At 38.0% G+C, this 21,097-nt stretch overlaps 1 protein-coding gene and 1 long non-coding RNA gene across 2 annotated transcripts in view; one reads left to right on the top strand and one right to left on the bottom strand.

The window, feature by feature from the left end:
* The window catches only part of C2CD6 (C2 calcium dependent domain containing 6), a 147,125-nt gene that overhangs the window by 59,893 nt on the left and 66,135 nt on the right, over positions 1-21,097 (bottom strand). The gene's annotated exons all lie outside the window — the stretch shown is intronic.
* Positions 14,268-16,156, top strand: LOC115287532. Its single transcript, XR_003906525.1, has 3 exons — positions 14,268-14,363; positions 15,483-15,648; positions 16,078-16,156. It is a non-coding gene; the product is annotated as an uncharacterized LOC115287532 (long non-coding RNA).

Genomic DNA, 21,097 nt, shown 5'->3' with positions numbered 1-21,097 from the left:
AAAAGAAAGGAAAAGAAACTAAAGAAACAATAGAACAGATCAATGAAATCAGGAACTGGTTCTTTGAGAAGATTGACAGAATTGATAAATGTTTAGCCAGACTCATCAAAAGAGGTGGGGAGAGGGAGGGACGGTAGTAGGGAACGCAAATAAAATCAGAAATGAGTGAGGAGAAATAATAACTGACACCACAGAAATATAAAGGACAGAAGAAAATATTATGAAAAATTATATGCAAAGGAGCTGGGAAAACTAGAAGAGATGGTTGAAGTCCTAGAACCATATAACCTTCCAAAACTGAATCAGGAAAAGAATAGAAAATTTAAACAGATGATTACTAGCAATGAAATTCAATTGGTAATAAAAACAAAACACAACACAACAAAACAAAACAAAACAACCCCAAAACCTCCCAACAAATAATTCCAGGGCAAGAAAGTCTCACAGGCAAACTGTACCAAACATTTAAACAAGAGTTAATACCTATTTTCTCAAACTATGAGATCAATGAAAGCTCCCAAATTCATTCTATGTGTCCAGCATTATCCTGACCCCAAAATCAGATAAAAACATTACCAAAATACAAATAAACAAACAAAAGAACCACAGGCCAATTTCTCTGATAAACCTAGATGCAAAAAACCTAAGTGAAATATTAGCAAAGCAAATCCAACAAAGCATTAAAAAAATCATTCACCACAATCAACCTAGACTTATTCCTGTGATACAACGGTGGTTCAATATTGCAAAATAATCAATGTGATACATCATATTAACAAGAGAAAGGATACAAGCTTTATGATCATTTAGTATTTGAGAAAGCACAACATCCATTCATGATAAAAACTTGAAACACAGTAGATTAGAGGAACATACCTCAAAATAATAAAGACCATATATGAAAACCCCATAGCTATCATACTAAATGGTGAAATATTGAGAGCTTTTCCTCTAAGATTGGGAACAAAACAAGGATGTTCACTCTCACCACTTTTATTCAACATAGTACTGGAAGTCCTAATCACAGCAATTGGTCAAAAAAAAAAAAAAGAAAGAAAAGAAAGAAAGAAAGAAAGAGCCTCCAAATTGATAGGGAAGAAGTAATACTATCTTCAGATAACATGATATTATATAGAGACAACCCTAAAGACTCCACCAAAAGCTACTAGAACTGATAAATGATTCAGTAAAGTCACAGGAATAAAAATTAATATATAGACATTGATTGCATTTCTATACCCTAATAATGGAGTCGAAGAGAAATTAATAAAACAATTCCATTTACAACTGCACCAAAAAGACCAAAATACCTAAGAATAAATTTAACCAAAGTGGTGAAACACCTGTACTCTTAAAACTATAAAACACGAAAGAAACTGAAGATGACAGAGCAAATGGAAAGATATTCCTTGCTTATGGTTTGGGACAACCAATATTGTTAAATGTCCATACTATCAAAAGCAATCCACAGTTTTAATGCAATTCCTATCAAAATACCAGCAGCATTTTTCAGAAAGCTACAACAAATAATCCTAAAATTTATAAGAAACCAAAGAAGTCCCAGAATAGCCAAAGCAATCTTGACAAAGAATAAAACTGAAGATATAATCCTAGGTTTCAAGATAGACTACAAAACTGTAGTAATCTAAACAGTATATTTCTGGCACAAAAATGGGTACACAGGCCAGATATAAACCCATGCTATTATGGTCAAGTTAGTCTATGGCAAGAAGAAACAATGGGAAATATATGGTCTCTTCAACAAATGGACTTTGGAAAATTGGACAACTACATGCAAAAGAATGAAAATGGACCAACTTTCTTACACCATATGCAAAAATAAACTCAAAATGGATTAAGGACATAAATGTGAGACCTGAAGCCATGAGATTTCTAGAAGAAAACACAGACTGTAATCTCTGACATCAGCTGTAGGAACATTTTTTAATATATGCCTCCTCTGGCAAGGAAAACAAAGCAAAATTAAACTATTGGGACTACACCAAAATAAAGAAAACAAACACTTGTACAGCAAAGGGAACCATCAATATAACAAAAGACAACTTACTGAATGGGAGAAAGGATTTGCAAATGATATACCCAATAAGGAGTTAATATGTAAAATAAAGAACTTCAAAATTCAACACCAAAACCACCCCAAAATAATACAATTAAAAATGAGAAGACATGGAGCGCCTGGGTTGCTCAGTCAGTTGAGCATCCGACTTCAGCTCAGGTCATGATCTCACCACTCGAGGGTTCATGCCCCGCATCGGGCTCTGTGCTGACAGTTTAGAGCCTGGAGCCTACTCCAGATTCTGTGACTCCCTATCTCTCTGTCCTTTCCCTACTGGCACTCTGTCTCTCTCTCTCTCTCAAAATAAACAAACATTAAAAAAAAATTTTTTAATGATAAGACGTGAACAGATTATTTCCCCAAAGAAGACACGCAGATGGACATCAGACACATGAAAAGATGCACAATATTACTAATTATCAGAGAAACGTAAATCAGTACTTCAATGAGATATCAGTTCCTAGCTGTCAGAATGGCTAACATCAAAAACACAAGAAATAACAAGTATTTGTGAGGATGTGGAGAAAAAGAAACCCTCATGCACTTGGGAAGGCAAGCACAACAGCCACTGTGGAAAAACAGTATGGAGGCTCCTCCAAAAATTAGAAATGGGATTACTGTATGATCCAGTAATTCTACTCCTGGGTATTTATCCAAAAAATATGCATAATTGGGGGAAATATTAAATTTTTAATGAAAAATATAAAAAGATTACCGTATATAACTATATGATAAAGTATAACAACATGTGAGTGGCAGCATTTAAGTGATGATACATGGATGTTAACTGTAAAATTCTTTTAACTTTGTTGGGAAATCTTTACAATAAAATTTTGAAGAAAAAAACAAAAAGAAAACAAAAACACTAATTCAAAAAGGTAATACGCACACCTATGTTTATTGCACTGTTATTTACAACAGTCAAATATGTAAGTAACCTATGTGTCCATCCAGAGATGAAATGATAAAAAAAAGATTTATATATATATACATATATATATATATATATACAATGGAATATTACTCAGCCATAAAAAAGGAATGAGCTCTTGCCATTTGCAACAACATGGATGGATCTGGAATGTAAATGTTAAGTAAAATAAGTCAGTCAGAGAGAGACAAATACTATATGATTCCATTCTTATGCAGCATTTAAGAAATAAAATAAATGAACAAAAAAAGAAAGAAAGAACCAAAAAAACAGATTCTTAAACACAAAGAACTAGTGGTTGCCAGAGGGGAAGCGGGGGGGTTGTGGGGAGGATGGGTGAAATAGATGAAGGGAATTAAGAGTATGTACACTTATCCATGGAGTGCCTGGGTGGCTTAGTTAAATGGCCAACTTTTGATTTCAGCTAGGGTCATGATCTCATGGTTCATGAGTTCAAGCCCCATGCTGGGCTCTGTGCTCTGCATGGAGCCTGCTTCAGATCCTCTGTCTCCCTCTTTCTGGCCCTCTCCACTTACTCATTCATTCATTCATTGTCTCTCTCTCAAAAATAAACATTTTTTCTTAAAAAGTACACTTACTTTGATGAACACTGAGTAGTATAATTATTGAGTCACTATATTGTTCAGTGGAAACTGACATAACACTGTATGTTAATTATATTTAAATTAAAAACAAAAGAATAAAAGAAAAAGCAAGAACAGAAGGCATATAATAGTCACTGGTACTTAGCAATTCTGAAATCCTTCTGGGAAAACTTTGCTTGATCCCCCTGATCTAGAAGCACAGAATATTCCTTGATTTGGCCTCAGTTTTGCACTCTGGGAGGGGCTGCATAATCAATTTTTTTCCAAGATTCTTGGGTGTTTTCTCTGCATGGCCCTCCCTTCTTTCCCATCCTCCTCCTCAGATACTTCTGAAGAGGGCATTTGAGACAATGCCTTTTATGTAACTGAGAAGTTTTCTCATTTTGTTATCTGCTAGTGGCAAGTTGGGAACCCAGAGGTTGTGTTTTTTTTTAATCTCATCACATCACTTTTAGTGTATAGGCTGGCACTAAGTTTGCCATTAAAGCTCTTTCTTTTTTAAAATGTTTATTTTTGAGGGGGGGGCAGGGAGGGAGAAAGAACGAGCGCGGGTGGGCGGACATTCAAGCAGGGGAGGGTGCAGAGAGAGAGAGAGAGAGAGAGAGAGAGAGAGAGAGAGAGAGAGAGAATCCAAAGCAGGTTCCAGGCTCTGATTTGTCAGCACAGAGCCTGACATGGTGCTCAAATTCATAAACCACAAGATCTGAGCTGAAGTCACTCACTCAATATACTGAACCACCCAGACTCCCCAACCATTAAAGCTCTTTCAAAGACTAGGCATGTATGTATGTATGTTAAATTCCACCCAATTAATTACATGAGCTAAAAGCCACAATTCTATTCAAAACATGCCCCTCTATATTTAAGTACTGGTACTTTGGGCACATTAAACTTCTATGAGACTGCACACTCTTTCTAGGACTCTTTGTTCCATTGGACAGCCTTGGTTTCATTGTTACCCTTAGACCATGTTGTAGGAGCCATATATTTGATATATGAAATTGTTTCATTTTTCAAACCTTCAAGTCCCAGAATTATTAGCTTTCTGTATATGTCTTCTCATATATTTTCTTGAGTGCCTTGTTCAATGGCCTAGCATTGTGTATTTTGAGAAGAAAGTGCCTTGATGAGACACTGTATTGTGGTTTTAGTATGTGAGAGACTTATGGGTCCTTGATTTATATTTTGGGTATGAGGCAAGAGATTCCCAGAGTTCTTTGCTCCAAAGGGGAAACTCTCGACCAGGAACTTTGATATCGTTGGCCATACCAAATGGCCAGACCATTATCAGTTGAATATTTAATGTGCAGATTTGGCCTATTTTTGGTCAAGGAATCCAGTGTTAAGATGCTGGAAGTTCAGCCAATTGTGCTGACCCTTATATCACATCCTTTTATGAGAACTTTATTAAAGGATGAAAGGCAGCAGCTCTCCAGCAAGCTCTATCACATACGTGGTGACAATGCCATCCATAAGTACATGAATCCTCATTGTTGTTCACTAAGTTGATCTTAAGTGGCTCCCCAGGTAACGAAACAGTTTGGGAGACAGGTGACAACCTCCATTACTATGGTACCTGGCAAGGGACTGAGTACAGAGGTCACTCCTGCCTGAAGATGGAATATTCCAGAGAGCCCAGACTTTGGTTGCTGTGCTGAGTGAGATTTCAGGGTGCTGGTTCCATGACTGAGGTGAGGCATAATGGGCTACTGAGTATGGAGGACCAGAGTCTCAGGGCCTGTGACAATCTCTGTTTCCAGTATATGGGCAGCAATTGCTACTCCAGTGGTGTATAGTGTAGGGCAAAGAAAGACAATTTCTTGGGGCACCTGGGTGGCTTAGTCAGTTAAGCATCCGGCTTCGGCTCAGGTCATGATTTCACAGTTCGTCAGTTCGAGCCCCGCATTGGGCTCTGTGCTGACAGCTAGTTCAGAGCCTGGAGCCTGCTTCGGATTCTGTATTTCCCGCTCTCTCTGACCCTCCCCTGCTCACGCTGTCTCTCTCGGTCACTCAAAAATAAATAAAAATAAACATAAAAATTAAAAAAATATAAAGAAGATTTCTTGCCTCAGAAGGCCACAGACAACTTATGGCCATCACGAGAAGTCCGAAGTCTCCAGAGGAAACTTATCATGCATGAAGGCTGTGAAGGCCTAATACCATCTGTTAGGGGCACTAACAGAAGTGACTGTTTTATTTTTGTGATTTGGACAGATTCTTGAACCTTTTGTTGGAGTGGGCACCACTGAGGAGGGTTGATTTGAACATAACAGTGTAAGTGGGATTCTCAAATTTGTAATTGCCCCCAGAACCGAAAAAGCCTAATATATGAAGGGCTTGTTTTCCTGTTGCAAGTGCTGACTGTCAAAACTATTTCTTGATAGTGGCAAGGATGGAGCAGCTCTCAGTTTACCAAATAATGATCAGGAATCCAGTCAAGGTGAAAGTCCTTGCACTATGTGTGTGGCAGTAGCCCATTCCTTTTCCATAAACCACTTTGTGAATATTCGTATGCCCTGAGTGTATCAAATGATAATTTCCTTGGATGGATACGTGATCAACATGTCATACATGTAATCCTGGAGAATACTGAATGCTATTAAGGTCCTGTTTGCAAACACTGTGTGTGATTAGGCAAGGCTGTTGAGGTACCCCAACATAGCTAGGTGAGGTGTACGTGCCCCTCTGGAGATGAAAATAAACTGTGGCCTACAGACTGTTGTTATAGGCACAGAACAGCCCAGCATACAGTAGCAAAATATTTATTAACTGCTGATTGGATATAAGAATGTGCTGGGGTGCCTGGGTGGCTCCATTGGTTAAGCGTTTGACTTCGGGTCAGGTCATGATCTCATGGTTCATGGGTTCGAGCCCCGCGTTGGGTTCTGTGCTGATAGCTCAGAGCCTGGAGCCTGTTTCAGATTTTGTGTCTCCCTCTCTCTCTCTGCCTCTCCCCTATTCATGCTCTGTCTCTCTCTGTCTCAAAAATAAATAAACTATTAAAAAAAAAAAGAATGTGCTGTGAGCCACCATACATTCTTTCCAACTCTAATAACAGGTGAAACTGAACCGTTAAATGAAGATTGACAATCAGTCCTACTTTATGTAGATCTCATGTAACAAGTTCAATCCTAAAGGACTCTGTTTTAATTATATTTGGCTGTATTAAATCTTTAACCGGGAGGGTCCAAGGGGTCTTATTTTGCCAAGTCAATTTATAAATGCTAAATATTTTTTCCCTTTTTTCCCCATGTTTTGGTTATTATGAATAATGTTGCAATAAACATGGGAATGAAGATATCTCTTTAAGAATCTGTTTTCATTTTTTTTTTTTTTGGTATAGATGCAGAAATGGGATTGCTGTATCATATAGTAACTGTTTTTAATTTTTTTGAGGAACCTTCATACTGTTTTCTCTAGTGGCTATGCCAACTTATATTCTCATCATCAGTGCACAATGGATTCCCCTTTCTCCACTTCCTAGTCAACACTTGGTATCTCTGGTCTATTTGATGACAACCATTCTAATAGGTGTTAGGTGATATCATGGTTTGCATTTCCCTGATGATTACTGATGCTGAGAATCTTTACATGTACCTGTTGGCCATTTCAATATCTTATTTAGAAAATATCAATTCAGATTTTTCTGCCCATATTTTAATTGGAATGTTTGGTTGTTTTGATATCAGGTATAATTTCTTAATATATTTTTATATTAATCCCAGCACAAATACATGATTTGCAAATATTTTCTCCCTTTCAGCAGGTTGCTTTTTCATTTTGTTCATTATTTCTTTTGCTGTGCATCTTTTTAGTTTGATTTGGCCACACTTTTTAATTTTCATTTTATTATTATTTTCAAAATAGGCTCATCACCCAACATGGGGCTTGAACTCATGACCCTGAGGTCAAGAGTTGCATGCTCTACCAACTAACCCAGCCAAGGGCCCCTACCCACACTTTTTAAATTTTGTTGCCTTTGCTTTTGATGTCCTATCCAAAAAATAATTGCCAAAAACAAGAAGCCTTTTCTCTAAATTTTCTTCAAGAGCTTTGAAGTTTCAAGTCTTACACTTAACTCTTTAACCCTTCTCAAGTTAATTTTTGTGAGTGGTTTCAGATAAGGGTTTAATTTCATTTTTCTGCATGTGTTTATCCAGTTTTCATTTATTGAAAAGATTGTCTTTTCCTCTCAGTATTCTTGGTAGCCTATCAAATATTAGTTGACTTTATATGTGCTGGTTTATTTCTAGGCTTTCTATATTTTATTCAATCAGTCTATATACAAGGCTCAAACTCACAAACTGTGAGATCATGACCTGAGCTGAAATCAGTAGTTGGACCCTTAACCAACTGAGCCACTCAGTGCCCCTGGATGGGCTAGATCTCTTTTCTTAAAAAGGATGTTAGCCTTTAGCTTATACTAAAAGCCTGTAATTATCAAAACAGTATGGTATTGGTACAAAAGCAGACACACAGACCTGTGGAATAGAGAACCCAGAACTGGACCCACAAATGTATGTCCAATTAATCTTTGACAAAGCAGGAAAGAATATCCAAAGGAAAAAAGACAGCCTCTTTAGCAAATGGTGCTGGGTGAACTGGACAGCAACATGCAAAAGAATGAAGCTAGACCACTTTCTTACGCCATACACAAAAACAAACTCAAAATGGACGAAGGACCTGAATGTGAGACAGGAAACCATCAAAACCCTAGAGGAGAAAGCAGGCAACAACCTCTTTGACATCAGCTGCAGCAATTTCTTACTCAACACTACTCCAAAGGCAAAGGAATTAAAAGCAAAAATGAACTACTGGGACCTCATCACGGTAAAAAGCTTCCGCACTGCAAAGGAAACATTCAACAAAAGGAAAAGGCAACGGACAGAATGGGAAAATATATTTGCAAATGACATATTAGATAAAGGGCTAGTATCCAAAATCTGTAAAGAACTTTAACACCCAAAAAACAAATAACCCAGTGAAGAAATGAGCAAAAGACAGGAATAGACACTTATCCAAAGAAGACATCCAGATGGCCAACAGACACAGGAAGAGATGCTCAATATCACTCATCATCAGGGAAATATAAATCAAAACCACACTGAGATACCACCTCACACCGGTCAGAGTGGCTAAAATTAACAACTCAGGAGACTGTGGATGCTGGCAAGGATGTGGACAAACAGGAACCCTCTTGCACTGTTGAAGGGGATACAAATTAGTGTAGTCACTCTGGAAAACAGTGTGGTGGTTCCTCAAAAATTTAAAAATAGAACTACCCTATGACCCAGCGAGAGCACTACTAGGGATTTATCAAAGGATACAGGAGTGCTGATGCATAGTTGCACATGTACCCCAATGTTTATAACAGTGCTTTCAACAACAGCCAAATTATGGAAAGAGCCATAAATGTCCATCAACTGATGAATGAATGAAGAAGATGTGATTTATGTATACAATGGAATACTACTTGGCAATGGGAAAGAATGAAATCCTGCCATTTGCAGCAATGTGGATAGAACTGGAAGGTATTATGTTGAGTGAAATAAGTCAGAGGAAGACAGATATATGTTTTCATTCGTATGTGGAACTTGAAAAACTTTCCATGGTGGATGGGAAGGGGAAACAAATAGTTACAAACAGAGAGGGAGGAGGTGAAACATCAGAGACTCTTAAATACAGAGAACAAACTGAGGGTGGAGGATAGGGGGAAATGGACGATGGGCATTAAGGAGGGCAACTGTTGAGATGAACACCAGGTGTTGTACATAAGCGATTAACCATGGGGATCTACTCCAAAAACCAAGAGCACACTTTACGCACTGTGTTTTAGGCAATTTGACCATAAATTATATATTTTTTTTAATTTTTAAATTTTTTAAAATTTATTTTTGAAAGAGAGATAGCTTGAGCAGGGGATGGTCAGAGAGAGGGGGAGACACAGAATCCAAAGACAGGCTCCAGGCTCTAAGCTAGCTGTCAGCACAGAGCCCGATGCAGGGCTCAAACCCACGAACCGTGAGATCATGACATGAGCCAAAGCCAGACGCTCAACAGACTGAGCCACTCAGGTGCCCCAATATATTAAAAAAAAATACACTTATCTTGATGAGCACTGAGTAATATATAGAATTTTTGAATCATTATATTGTACACCTGTAACTAATATAACACTGTATGTTAACTATACTGGAATCAAAATAAAATGCAAATTAAAAAAATTGATTGTAATAAAGAACCCACTTGTTCCTGACAAAGGATGGATGGGAGGGAGGGAGAGGGAGGAAAGAAAGAAGGAATTTTCCAGGAAAGAAAAAATGAAAAAGAGTGAAGAAAGCCCATGTGAATTAGGGAATATCATCAAGACAAATGATTTACATATCATTGGAGTCCCAGAACAGATAAATGGGCAGAAAGTATTTTTAAAGGAATAATGGATTGGGGGAGGTGCCTGGGTAGGCTCAGTCGGTTAAGTGTTCAACTCCTGGTTTCAGCTCAGGTCATGATCTCATGGTTTCTGAGTTTGAGCCCCACATCAGGCTCCATGCTGACAGTGCAGAGCCTGCTTGGGATTCTCTCTCTCCCTCTCTCTCTCTGCACCTCTCTCCCAATTAAATAAATAAACTTAAAAAATGATCAAGAAATAATGGGGGGCACCTGGGTGGCTCAGCTGGTTGAGCGTCCAGCTTCGGCTTAGGTCATGATCTCGCGGTTTGTGGGTTCGAGCCCCACGTCAGGCTCTGTGCTGACAGCTAGCTCAGAGCCTGGAGCCTGCTTTGGATTCCGTACCTCCCCCTCTCTCTGTCCCTCCCCTGATCGCACTGTCTCTCTCTGTCTTTAAAAAATAAATAAAAAGCATTAAAAAATTAAAAAAAAAAAGAAATAATGGGTGAGATCTTTCAAATCCGAGGAGAAATTTGGACACATAAGTTCATTAAGCTCATAGGTTTCCAAATAAATTCAACTCAAAGATATCTTTATTAAGATTCATTGTAATAAAACTGGCCATTATTAAAGACACAGAAGAGATTTTAAAAGTAGAAAGAGAAAATAATTCCTCACATACAAGAGAACCCCTATAAGGCTATTAGTGGGTTCCTCAGCAGAGACCTCGTCAGCCAGGAAAGTGGGAGATAATATATTCAAAATACTGAAAGAAATAAGCCTGCCAACCAAGAATATTTTAGTTGGCAAAACTGTCCTTCAGAAACAAAAGAGACAAAGATTTTCCCAAAGAGAAACTGAAGTTGTTTATCACTTGCCTTACAAAAAATGCTGAAAGTAGTTAAGCTGAAATGAAAGGATAATTAATAACAAAAAAACATATGAAAATATAAAGCACTGGTAATGGTTTGTATAAAGTCAAAATCAGAATAGTGTAACACTGTAATATGATGGTGTATTATCATTTAACACTAGTATAAAGGTTAAAGGACAAAGCCTTAATTATAGCTATAATAATTTAACAGATTCACAAAATTAGAAGAAGTACATTGTGATAAAAAACATAAAGTGTGTCAAAACAATGAAACAGAACCGCTTTCTCACATCATACACAAAAATAAATTCAAAATGGATCAAAGACCTAACTGTAAGATCTGAAACCATAAAAATTCTAGAAGAGAACACAGGCAGTAATTTCTTTGATATTAGCCACAGCAACTTCTTTCTAGATATGTCTCCAGAGGCAAGGGAAATGAATGCCAAAATACACTATTGAAATTACATCAAAATAAAAGCTTCTGCACAGTGAAGGAAACAATCAACAAAACTAAAAGGCAACCTACAGAATGGGAGGATATATTTATAATGACATATCTGATAAAGGATAGTATCTAAAATAAATAAAACTTATCAACCTAACACCTCCAAAATAAACAATCCATGGGCAGAAGACATGAACAAACATTTCTTAAAAAAAAATACATACATATGGACAACAGACACATGAAAAGGTGCTCACCGTCACTTATTATTGGGGAAATGCAAATCAAAACAACAATGGCATACCACCTCATACCTATCAGAATGGCTAAAACCAACAACACAAGAAACAGCAGGGTTGGTGAGGATGAGGAGCAAAAAGGAAACTCATGCACTATTGGGAGGATGCAAACTGGTACAGTCACTGTGGAAAGCAGCATGGAGGTTCCTCAGAACGTTAAAAATAGAACTATCGGGCGCCTGGGTGGCTCAGTCGGTTAAACCTCCGACTTCAGCTCAGGTCAGATCTCACGTTCGTGGGTTCGAGCCCCGCGTCAGGCTCTGTGCTGACAGCTAGCTCAGAGCCTGGAGCTGCTTCCAGTTCTGTGTCTCCTCCTCTCTCTGCCCCTCCCCCTCTCATGCTCTGTCTCTCTCTGTATCAAAAATAAATAAAAAATTATTAAAAAAAATAGAACTATCTTAGGATCAAACATTTGCACTATTATTTACACAAAGAATACAAAAATACTAATTTGAAGGGATATATGTGCCCTGATGTTTACAGCAGCATTATCTACAATAGCCAAATTATGGAAAGAGTCCAAATATCCACTGACTGATGGATGGGTAAGGATGATGTGGTATACACATACAATGGGATATTACTCAGGCATAAAGAAGAATGTAATCTTGCAATTTGCAACAATGTGGATGTAGTTGGAGTTAAAGTAATACCATAACCTAAAAAAGTATCAACCAATTATCTCCAAAAGTGTCCCAAAGTCCGATGCTAGCAGCAGGTGGGATACTTGCAATATAAGCTCTCTCACCACAAGGTAAGTGGGTCCAAGTCGGGCATGCAATGGTAGCCTCTGCCTCAGAAACTTCACCGAAGTTGACTGCTTTATGCCCAGCTATGAAGGTGGATGTGTTGTCGTGTCCAGTAAGATAATAAATCCAGGTAACAGCGTCATTCTGGGGAGAAGTTCAGTGAGCGGCTTGAGTCCAGTCAGTCTCATCAAGAACATGCCCTTACTGTATCCATCTACATGAGTGACCCACATGGTTCTTTTCATAGCAGCAATTTGGGTTTATGGAGTTTGCATCCCCAAGGAGAAGTGCATTTAATGTGGCAGCCTATAGTTTTCCAAATGACAAATCAGGTAGCTAAGCCATTGGCTACAGTCCAAAAGTAAGTAAAAATCTAACAAAGTTCTTAAGAGGAGTACTGGACAGTGTTCTGCCCAACTGAGTGAAGTAACCACATCCATTTTTGCTTCTGCATAGCTGGCCTTTAAACTACACAGCCACGGTAGCCCACTGACACCATCAGTTTTCAGCCTAGCTGAACCATCAGTGAATTTGCCCAAGCATTTAGGGCAAAGTGAATCCAGGGCTCCACTGAGACACTGGCTTTGCTTCAGTGGCAAAACAAAGGATAAGTTTTGGGCCCAAATCAGTAGCTGCTACTTTTTCATGCAAAACCAAAAAGATGCTAGGACCAAGTGAGATGCACCCCTGAACATACTCCTACCATTTGGCCAGCAAAACCTGCTGGTTTAGGCCCCACTCAAAGCATGTTGAATGCCTAAATGAGGTATATATAGTTCCTCAAACCCAGAGTTAAAAAAATATGCTGGTCCTTCTGAGTGGCGGGTAACTGAAGAGACATTTTCTTTGACTGCCAAAGGAATCAAGTGTTGTGATTCTGCCCACATAGACCCCAAAAAATCAATTTGGCAAGCAAGCCCTGGAATTTTTTAGAGTTTATCAGCCACCCTTGATGGTCAGCCAGGGCCAATAAGACTGAAGCTTTTGACTTGTCAATCAACAGAACATCTTTAGAAATAAGAGGGTAGAGGCACTCACTTGAATCCTGATCCACCCTTGTGGCAAATGACAAGGACTTCTGTAAGGGTGGGAGCACCCTGAATGGGAGAATTTCTTCTGACACTTTGTATTTACAGTATAAGCATCAATGTAATTCGTTAGCAGTGAGAGCTATGAATCAGCATAGAGGGCCCTACCCAGAGGTCACTAACTTTTTTCCCTCCTGCAAGTTTTGCCCAAACCCTATCAGTTGATTTCTGGTATTTTTTCCCCTCTTGTAACCTAGATTCTCCTGCATGCTAGGGGCTACAACAGCCATAATAGCCATCAGGAGATTGTTGTTTCCAGACTGGAAGCACAGGAAAAGCAAGGATGTGAAGAAAGCTAGCCTCTGGGAGACATCTAGAACAACTAGAAGCTTTGTTTTCATTGTGGCCCTTTATCTTATCTCAAGGTTGGCATACCTCCTCCCTTGTGCACCTCTCTGCTTCCAGAGTGTGTCACAGGCCACAGGAGCTCAGACCCACTCACTGGTAGAAAAGTAGCAGGTAAGTAGGTGCCCTGGGTAAGGAGGAAAATAATATAAACTAGGTTTGACCTTTAAGTGTCAGTGGTATGGCAACGGTAGTGTTGGCAGTGTACAACATAGCATACCAAGTGCCATCAGTCTTGTATAGTGGATATAGCTACAGTAACAATATCTAGAACAGCTGAGATATGGAAGCAATAACTGGATTCAGTTGGTGATAACTGTAAGTCTCCAAATTCAATAGCAAATCCACTGGCCATGCACACAGGGTTGTGGTATTGAGATAATTGCATCTCTCACTTTCCCTGCTGCCTTTAAGTCCTTAATGAAGGCTGTGATTTCCTTTTTCCTTTTAGGATTCTACAGCATTTCTGTTAAGGGCACAGGGAGACAAGTTGGGTGGCAATTTTACATGTCCCACCAGTGCTTCTCTACAGCTCTTCCAATTCCTGTGGAGACAGACAAGTATGTAACATAATAATCCCTACTACATATTCAGATATGTAAACAACAGTACATTCAATTGCCCTAAAGAGACCCATGTAGAAGGTTATATTAATTCCCTTCCCCATTCTGAACCCTGCCCAAACCCCGTAAAGTTGAACCCAACTAATTCTTACTTCCACAGGTCTGGGTAATATAGAGATTTGAACATTCCTAACCAAAAAAGCCATAAAAGATTGGGCCCTACTCTGTGAAATTCCCTAGAAAAACTTGGATGGTTGTATCGGACCCTCTATCCCCTTTGTGGACAGGGAGACCTTGTCCCTGCCTTTAATCATGTTTCTCTTTAAAGGCTCTGGGATCAAGTTAAGAGGGATGGAAAGTGTCATGGGGTTCAGAAGAAGGCAACCCCATGCCATCTAACAAGACGTCACACTTACTGAGGTCTGCCCAACATTGTATCAGGCAACAAGATCTTCATAGGTGACACTCTCTATATCACCTTTTGGAATTATTTCACTCAAGAGATATAGCCACACTGCTTTCTGGATAGGTCCACATGGTTGTGTCCCTTCAGGTTACATAAGCTTGGCTTGCACAGTAGTGACCTACTTTGTGGAGTCTACTTCAAGACATCTGCTGTCCCATTACCATGATGACATCTCATAAATTTTTCCCCAGTTTCAACATAAGGGCTAAAGGAGTTTTCCAAGTCATCAGAGCTGACTTCAAGAATTTATATTTCTTTGGGTCAGAAGAACATTTTCATTGGCACTGTGTGCACAATTCAGGGCAATAAGTGCCTAAATACTAGTCAATGCCTATTATGGTTTCTCACAAGAGTTTGTCTGTCTCAGGATAATCTCCCCCAAGAGGGCTCAAACTTCCTTTTAGCAGCCAGAACTCAAGACAAAAAAACTCAGATATATTACTGCTGTTTCAGGATGGATGGAAGATTATCACTATACATGGCTCCTATCACCATGTACTTAGCATAAGATGACCCAGCCATTGCCATCCTTCCTTCATAGGCATTACACAACCTGCATCCTCATGTTCCAAGAAAATGATGCAGAGTTCTAATTATACACTTGGTTTCTGCCCACAGCAGTAATAAATTTCCTATCATCCTCACTGTAGGTATGCATCTCTGTCACTGCTGTGAAAGAGGAGATTCTTCTGCTCACCCAGGACAGATCTTAGTACTAATTGCTAAAATGGTATGACTGAGGTGGATCATCAGATTGGCAAGGATGTCTCCCTACCTGGAGGATAATTAGCAACAATCAGGGCACTCACTATTCAGGTATCTGTTTTTAAACCTACTTTCCAACACTTAACGTGCAACCATCCCTTCAACAATCCAAAATACAGGACTATTTATTGCCTGATTAATTATACAATTTGGTCACCACTTTCCACCAATTCCTGTGGGCTTCCCTCAAATCCAACTGATCAGACCACAAAGTCCTCAAAGCCATGTCTGTCAGTATCCCATCTTGTCATCAAAGCTACCCAGAACACACGCTGCTTGTAAGCTAATTAGCCTGCCAGTTTCATGGAGGCTAATAGAAGAAATAAGTCTCCTGAGGCAGAAATAAAAGACAGTTCATTACTCAGAACAATCATAGTAGCCACAGTATAAGCATTTTTACATCATTTCCTCAAGCCCTGATTCTCAGGTAATGCAAAGTGGGCCAGATAACTACAGCACACGCAATGGATTTTGTTACAGAAAAAGAATCCTCTACCTCTCACAAGAACCATGGAGAATGTTTCCCAACAATATGGAACGATTTGTGAAATGATGACATAAATATTAACTATTAACACTAGATGGTAGAATTATGGGTTCTTTCTTACAATGGGAGGGATTGCTTAAATTTTAATAACAAGAATATATCATTTTCAACTCTGTATTTTAAAAATGCATTATGAACTTTGAGATCAAAATGATTATTTGAATTTTTACAAAGCTGCTGAAAATAAGCAAAGAAATTTAAAAATACAGGACACTGGTATCAAATTTAAAAATAAATCCAGAGCTAAAAAAAAAATAGAACAAAATCTATATGTATACTAGAATATACATGTATACTAGTAGTTAGAGTTAGGGCAGATATTAGAATTCCTCTAAAATGGTTCAACAAAAGAAGCTTAACATTAGTGAAAAGCATATTTATGGATAAGAAACCAATAATAAATGTTGAGAGAAGCACTGAAAAGATGTTACCACTCCAGTAAGCGCCCAATGATAGCTGGAGTCAGGGAGGTTGGGCCACCCAGCAGGAGCTACAGATAGGAAGGAAAATTCATTGCCAGAACTACAGCACCAAAGCAGGAAAACAGTAGGACAGAAACACCCAATCTTTCTTCCTCCTATTGCCCTCCAATGTTCTGCCAATGTCTGTCAGTTACTGGACCTAACTAGAAGTCAGCCAAAAAGAGAGGCTGGTAAGGCATTCCATAGCAATCATCTTCTTGGGGCATAAAACAGAACAAAGAAAGGCAGACCATAGACTGGGATGGGGGACAAGATGGAAAATAATAAGTATAGGTACTCTCCACAATCCAAAAGCATTTTTTAAGATACAGTCAAATGAAAACATTTAAAGGCTAACCAATCCAACTGTAATTTACCATATTCAAGTAAAATCCTGATTTGGAAGGAAGTGGACAGAATGTTCTATTCCTTAATGGAGACACATATTTCTTCAAACTCACAGTATCTGCAATTAGTCTAGGTGCCCAGATAAATTAAGGAATACAAGCTCAATGAATATAAAACACTGAAAATTCAGTGATGTTCTCTGGTAGTATTGCTTTTGGTTATATATCATTTTTTCTTATTCCTCACAGACAAATAAAAGCCTAATTATTAAAAAATATAAAATGACTCCTTTCCCTGTGGTACCCAAAGATTTAAGTAAACTATTTCTGACAAAATCTACCTCAGATACCACTGGACAAACATAACCTCCAGAGAATAGTATGATCAAAGAGGAAAATGATTAGGACTTTTAAAATTGTTTCTAAAGAAGATCTATTATGATCAGTAGAAAAAGTCCCCCTACTCCAAAAATCATGGAAACCATTTTTTATCTCTATTTTTATAGTCCCAATTAGTTTCAAGAATTCATAGATGTAATTAGATTAGAAAAACTGACTTCCAGGTGAAAAAATCATTGAATGAAAAAAGAAAGTGGATAGCAAAGTTGGGTGGCTCAGTCAGTTAGCTATCTTAGGTCATGATCTCATGGTTCATAGGTTTGAGCCCCATATTGGGCTCTGCACTAATGGTGCAGAGCCTGCTTGGGGTTCTCTCATTTTTTCCTCTCTCTCTGCCCCTTCCCTCATCTCTCTCTCTCTCAAAATAAATAAACTTTAAAAAAAAGTAGATAAACCAATTATAAGATGCATTTCATATGCCTGAGCTGTATTGATTCAAAGTGCAGAATTAGCAAAGACAATGAGTTTTCCATTTCATAAATGAAATCTGTAACATAATTAAGGCAGTTAAATTCAAATAAATGAATAACAGATTAGTTGTATCACATATACAATTCCCTGTCTTCCTTAATCCGTGTTATCTTTAGGCACTAGAAGCTTAAACTCAAACTTATACATAATCAAGCCCTTATCACTACACTTTATGGAGTGTGAAATTCATCTTTCTGCCTTATGCTTGATACTTATTATGCCAGAGATAGGTGATTCATTTACTTTAAAAGTACTAATTTGCATTTTCATAGGCAGTAAGCTCCTTGACGTTAGTCTTGTGATGATTTTTTGGACCTGACTGCAAAAGCAAGGGCAGCAAAAGCAAAAATAAAGAGGACTATATCAAACTAAAAAGATTTTGCAGAGAGAAATAAATCATCAATAAAATTAAAAGGCTACATACTAAATGTCAGAAGATATCTGCAAATCATATATTTGAAAAAGGGTTAATATCCAAAATACATAAAGAATACATACAACTTAATAACAAAAGAATAAGCTGATTTAAAATGGGCAGAGGATCTGAATAGACATTTTTCCAAAAAAGACATACAGATGGCACATGATGGCACATGAAAAGATGCTCAGCATCACTCATCATCAGGGAAATGTAAGTCAAAACTATAATGAGATATCATCTCACACCTGTCAGTATGGCTAAAATAAAAAACACAAGAAATAACAAGTGTTACTGAGGATATGGAGGAAAGGGAATTCTCAGGCACTGTTGGTGGGAATACAAACTGGTGCAGCCACTATAGAAAATAATATGGAAGTTTCTCAAAAAATTAAAAGTGGAATTACTGTATGATCCAGCAATTCTACTTCTAGGTATTTATCCAAAGAAAATGAAAACACCAGTTCAAAAGACATATGTATGCCTGTATTCAACACAGCATTGATTTAATAGTCAAGGTATAGAAAATTTAAGTGTTCACTGATGGATGAATGGGTAAAGAAGATGTGGTATATACATACATACAACGGAATATTACTCATCCATAAAGATAATGAAATCTTGCCATTTGTGACAACATGGATGGACCATGAAAATTTTATGCTCAATGAAATAGGTCAAATAGAGGAAGATAAATACCATACAACTTCATTTACATGTAGAATCTAAAATGCACAAGAAAACAAAACTCAGAGATACAAAGAACAGACTGATCGTTGCTAGAAGGAACGGGGGAAGAAGGCAAAAGGGAAAGGGTTCAAGAGGTACAAACTTTGAGTTATAAAACAAGTAAATCATAGGATGTAATATACAGCATGCTGACTATAGTCAATAATATTGTATTGCATATTTGAATGTTTCTAAGAGGGTAAATCTTAAAAGTTCTCATCACAAGAAAAAAAACTATTTATGGTGACAGATAGTACCTGGATTTATTGTACTGTATACAAATCACAACATATACACATATCAAATCATTATGTTGTACACCTGAAATGAATACAATGTTATATATCAATTATACTTCCACTAAAAATATATTCAGAGACTCTAAAACAAATCCATCAATACCCTGCAATATTTTTAACTAATTAACCAATTCAACAAATATTTATTGTCTGTCATGGACTCATCACTACTCTAAATGGTAAGATAATGTGATTAGACTATATCACTATCACTTGGAATTTAAAAGGCAAGTGGGAATCACAGACAGTAAACAAACATCTGATACCAGATAATGATACATGAAGAGAAAGTAATAGGGATGAGATAAGGTAGGTGAGTGGTTTTTTACAAGGATCAGAGAAGCCCCCTCTAAGGATATAAACATGTGAGTAGACTCCTGAATATTGTGAATGAATGAAACCTGTGAAGCTATTGGGCAAGAGTAATCCCATCAGAGAGAATAATTGTGGCACTACTGCTGATTACACAATAACCATTTCCCATGGTATTTTATTAGTAACAGAACCTGAATTTTGCTTTTCACAGCAACCTATACAGCCCAAAATGATGAATCATTATTGCAATCCCGTTCCCTTTGGCCAAATACTAGCTTTCCTATTTTTTAAAGCTAGAGGTAGACATGTTACATAATTCTAGGCAAAGAGACACAAAATCTACTGGGGAGTTTACTGGGTAAACTCTTGTTTCTTTGTAGAAATAAAAGGGGGCAAGTGCAAAAGAATAACTTAATTGTTCTATCCTCATTCTTTCATCTCTCTTTACATACAATACCTGGGACTGAAGCAAACACTTTGTGATTATAAAGTGACAAGCATGAGCATAAAAATGGAAGGTTAGGGAAGAGCTTGTTCCTGGGTCCTTGAGAACACTGTTAAGCTACTGAACCAATCACAGAAATCTTGGCCTCATCACATCATTGATGGGATTCCAATGGCATTACCAGGAAAAATGTGGTTTCAAGGTCAAGATCCCAAGGGTGTGACTGTAAGATCTCTTATGAAGACCTCAAAAAGATTTAAGGTAGTGGGTGCCTGGCTGACTCAGTCAGAAGAGCATGCAACTCTTGATCTTGGGGTTTTGAGTTCTGGCCCCACATTGGGTGTAGAGATTACTAAAATAAATAAAAATATTTTTAAAAAAGACCTAAGGTCATATTTCATTTGTTTTCATTGCCATGTAGTACTCCATTGTGTGTATGTGTGTGTGTATGTCAAAATGCTATATTTCAACCCTAAGCCTGATGCAGTAGTAATAGCATGAGACAAAGGATCTTAGAGGGGAAGCAGTATAGTTTGCATGTAGGAGACACATGAATTACTTTGAGGTAGAGATACTTCATTTATGGTGTTTAATCTCCAAATATGGCTCCAATGAACAACACTTTCCAAGATTCATGCCCTTATGTAGTCCCCTCCCATACTGAAACAGGACTGAGCCTAAGACCTGCTAAAACTAACAGAATTTAGTAGAAATATTCCTGTGCTGGTTCCAAGACTAAGTCTTAAGAGGTCCTGAAACTTCTGTTTTTGTGTATTGGAAGCCCTAGGCTGCCACATCAGAAATTCAGCTGCCCTCCTAGAAAGACCACAGGAAGAGGCTGCATTGAAAGGGAAAGGGATAATCCCTAAGGTTACATAGTGGGGGATGGAGAGGGGGTGCAGAGAATAGATACATTAAACCAGATTGTCCATGCATTCCAACTGAGCCCAGATTTACAGCTGTCCCCATCAAAGTGTAAGACATAAGCAAACCTCATGATTGTTCCAGCCCAATCGAGGTCCTAGATAATTAGGGGCCCAGCCAATATTAAGTGGAGCAAAACAACTGC

The sequence above is a fragment of the Suricata suricatta genome, chromosome 3, assembly GCF_006229205.1.
Source record: "Suricata suricatta isolate VVHF042 chromosome 3, meerkat_22Aug2017_6uvM2_HiC, whole genome shotgun sequence".
NCBI classification, from domain to species: Eukaryota; Metazoa; Chordata; class Mammalia; order Carnivora; family Herpestidae; genus Suricata; species Suricata suricatta.
The sequence above is the reverse complement of the archived record's forward strand: the minus strand, read 5'-3'. Positions and strand labels throughout refer to the sequence as shown.